The sequence below is a fragment of the Oryctolagus cuniculus genome, chromosome 12 (genome assembly GCF_051225735.1).
Source record: "Oryctolagus cuniculus isolate XC-2025 breed Fujian yellow rabbit chromosome 12, ASM5122573v1, whole genome shotgun sequence".
Taxonomy (NCBI): domain Eukaryota; kingdom Metazoa; phylum Chordata; class Mammalia; order Lagomorpha; family Leporidae; genus Oryctolagus; species Oryctolagus cuniculus.
The window spans coordinates 85,444,524-85,448,751 of NC_142878.1; the positions used below are offsets into that span (position 1 = coordinate 85,444,524).

Genomic DNA, 4,228 nt, shown 5'->3' on the forward strand with positions numbered 1-4,228 from the left:
TTCCTAAGGAAGCAAAAGCTTGCAAGCAGTGGGCAATAACATGTTTTGTAGCTTCACCTGTATGTAAGGAAGCAAAAATAAATCCAGAACAAGTATCGATAGGCACATGTATATACTTCTGTTGACCAAATTCCATAAAGTGAGTAATATCCATTTGCCATAGTTGATTGGGGAACAAACCGCGAGGGTTAATTCCATAATAAGGTACTGGTAATAGGATGGAGCAAATAGAACAGGATTTTACAATTTGTCGAGCTTGTTCTCGAGTAATTTTATGTTTTAAACGTAATGTATGAGCATTTAAATGATGTAAAGCGTGATCTTTTGTTGCTGTTTCAATAGAATAGATGCGGAGAGCAGAATCTGCCAGACAATTGCCCTCTACCAAAGGTCCAGGAAGATTGGAATGTGCTCGGGTATGACCTATAAAGAAAGGGCAAGTACGTTGTCGAATGATAACGCAAATGCAAGAAAACAAAGGAGAAGCAGCAGAGGACTCAGGAAAGAATGAACAAGTTTCCAATTGAGGCACCGATAGGAACACGTATTTGCTATCGGTGTGTATGTTAACTGCTACATCCAAAGTAGACTGCAATGCAAGTGCAACAGCAGCTAATCCAACCAGCTGTGGAGATGAAAAAAGGGTGTTAATAACTGTATGGTGACCATCACGAATTACAGAAGCTTGACAGTGTTGGAACCGTCGGTAAATATCAGGGCAGCATTCTCTAAGGGTTGAAAGCTTGTATTTCATGGGAATACACAGGGATGTTGTCATAAAAATTGTATCACTTTATCTGCTGGATAATTATTATGAACTTGTCCTGAAAAAGAAGCTAATGCAAGAGGCCGATCTTCTGTGAAAGACAGGAGCCATATTAGCTGTTCGTTAGTATATGGTTGACATATACATGTTGACTCTATCCCAAATATATTTCTACATTCTAATCTCCCTTAAACTATAATCTCAGTTATTGCATTATAATATGGTATAACATTCTTTTTAGGGGTAGCTTGCAAATATATCCAAAGTAAAGGAGCCTCTTGCCACAGCAAAGCAGTGGGTAAATAATCTGTAACCAAAATAATAAGAATTAAAGGCTGATTATAATCAATATAAGAAACGAAGCTCTGAGATAAGGCCAGCCGTGCTGCGGGGGTAAGCACTCGTTGGGAGGTAGGGGAACTATCTCTCTTTAGGATATTGAACAGAGGTTTAAGGTCTCCTGTTGTAAGACGGAGATGGGGACGAAACCAATTAATATCCCCTAGAAGTTTTTGAAAATAATTTAAAGTCTGCAAAGAATCCAATAATAAGGTGACTTTCTGTGGAAGTATTTTTCGTGGGTACAATTGGAAGCCTAGATATTGATAAAGATATTTGTTGTTGTTGTTGTTTATGATTACTTGATTTTATTTTACACTAGGTAGGCACAAAGCAACCTTTAATAAAGTTGACAATTAACTTCACTCAGAACATTTTTAATAATGCACATAAAAAAGTATTCATCTTACAAATTGTTCTGCAATCCAAATATACAACAGCTTGGAAAACAGCATTTAGAAAACACAAGCCAATGTAAAAGACAGATTAAAATGACTAAGACATTACAGGTATCGTATCACTCAGGTTTTAGTTTTCTTACTGCATCATCAATGTCAGAAATCTGTTCCTTCAGCTGGCTCCACTGCTCTGGATTTAAAGACATGCCTTTTCTCCCCGGTTTCATTTCACCTTCGGGAGCCATCCAGTCCTCTCAGTATCAGTTAGAACTCTCCCTCTGAAGTCCGGACACTGACGTACCGCATTTTCCCAATCTGAAACCTGTTATCATCTCCGCTGCGGCTGCTGCTCTGTTTGGGAAGTGACAGAGCTCTTGAGGTCTCACCAGCCTTTTGCTTCTTCACAGATTTTTCTGGAGTAATTTGCTTTTTCCTCTTTAACCTTTTGTCAGCTTCACTGTCAGAATCACTGCCAGATGAACATGAAGGAACAAGTTCCTTTGACTCAGGCGTAGCTCCGTCCCTGCGGCCAAACACTCTGCACTCGCTCACCACTGATAAGGATATTGAGGTTGCGTTTTCTCAGGGCTATAATGAGACCAAAGGCAGATAGCTGCTCTTTCATTTCCGTCATACATTGCGTCACCAAAAATTCCTCGGACCCAGCTATCAAAACATCATCCATATAGTGTATAATATATAAATTACTATATGTCTTACGAAATTTTTTGAAAGCAGTAGCAACGAATTGTTGACACAAAGTAGGACTATTGGCCATTCCCTGAGGTAAAACCCTCCATTGATATCTTTTCATAGGTTCTCTAAAATTTTCTGATGGAACACTGAAAGCAAATCGGGGACAATCTTCTGGATGTAAAAGTATTGTGTACAAACAATAGTTTATATCTATTATCGCAATGTAAGAGTCTTTTGAAATAGCAGTAGGCAGGCCGGCGCCGCGGCTCACTAGGCTAATTCTCCGCCTTGCGGCGCCGGCACACCAGGTTCTAGTCCCGGTCGGGGCGCCGGATTCTGTCCTGGTTGCCCCTCTTCCAGGCCAGCTCTCTGCTGTGGCCAGGGAGTGCAGTGGAGGATGGCCCAAGTGCTTGGGCCCTGCACCCCATGAGAGACCAGGAGAAGCACCTGGCTCCTGCCATCGGATCAGCACAGTGCGCCAGCCGCGGCGGCCATTGGAGGGTGAACCAATGGCAAAGGAAGACCTTTCTCTCTGTCTCTCTCTCTCACTGTCCACTCTGCCTGTTAAAAAAAAAAAGAAGAAGAAGAAGAAGAAATAGCAGTAGGCAGTTGTAGACCTGGCTGCAAAGCTCCCATAAGTTCCACAGTAGCATTAACTGCCCTGAGTTCCTGAAGCAACCACCATCTCCCGGATTTCTTTTTGATAACAAAAATAGGACTCTTCCGAGGAGAATTAGTAGGAACTGTATGCCCTGCTGTCCATTGTTCTTCCACCAATATCTGTGCAGCAGCTATCTTTTCCTGCGGTAAATGCCACTGATCCACCCATACGGGGTCATCTGATTTCCATTTTATTTTTTCTGCATGGGGCACAGGTTGATCAGTGGCCATCAAGGGAAACCTAAGCCCTTCCGGTCATGATTAACAGTTAAAGTAATTGGAGATGTGAAGCCTTGTTGTTGCTTGCCTAAGCCTTTACCCAGCAGGTGACCCTGTTGAAGCATATTAATGGTAACAATTTCATTTGGGCTTCACATTAAAGCCCCCATTTGAGTTAAAATGTCACATCCCCGTAAATTAATAGGTAACCCAGCCAAAATGTAGGGGCGACAAGTCCCAACATTACCTGCTTCATCCTCCCAGGGCAGTAACTCGGAACTTTGTTCTAACCCCTGACTCTGACCAATACCCCGTAAATGAGTCATAGTTAATTCTTTTTTCTATCCTTAAGGCCAATTTTTTGCAGAAATGACAGAAACATCAGCTCCTGTATCTAGTAACCCTACAAATCATTTTCCATTTAATTTCAATTGAAATTCTGGTCTGTCCTTTGTTATAGGCTGGACCCAATAAGCATCTGAAGACCCAAAACCTCTTTCCCCATGGGAATTTGCCAATGTAGCTCCAAATAAGGCAAGAGGAAGAAGGACCAGCTGAGCAATGCGCTGTCCTGGAGAAAGTGTGACAACAGTACCATTAGCTTATGCCATAATTTTTATTTCCCCCATAAAATCTTCATCTATAACCCCAGGGAAAACTTGCAACCCGGCCGTAGTAGTACTGCTTCTTCCTAGCAGAAGCCCAAAGAATCCCTTGGGCAATGGCCCACAGATCCCAGTCCGGAGGGCCTGAGGTCCCATTTTGAGCGTTAGGACTGTGTAGGTGGGGGTACTGAGGTCCAGTCCTGCACTCCCCCTAGTGGCTCGCTGCAGGGTACTGACTGATTTAAGGTGTTTTGCTGAGGAACAAACGTCATGGTCCCAAAAATTTGTCAGTTCTGTTGGGCTGGAGCCTGGGGCTGGCCCCGCTTCCAGTTTCCCGAACTCTGTTCTTTTAATGAATTACCTTCTATATCAGTTTTGGAGCGACATTCATTGGCCCAATGCCTTCCCTTTTTGCACCGGGGGCAAATCCCAGGAGAAGCCTTATTTTGATTTTTAACTTTTGGACAATTTTTCGCACATGTCCCAGCTGCCCACATTCATAGCACCCTTGCTTATCGGGCATAGCTCTCCTTGCTGATTCTTGT

General features: G+C 42.8%; 1 pseudogene; it reads right to left on the minus strand.

Annotated features, from left to right (window-relative positions):
- Positions 1-342: 342 nt before the first annotated feature.
- Positions 343-3,404, minus strand: LOC127483752 (activated RNA polymerase II transcriptional coactivator p15 pseudogene; annotated as a pseudogene).
- Between the last annotated feature and the right edge of the window lie 824 nt (positions 3,405-4,228).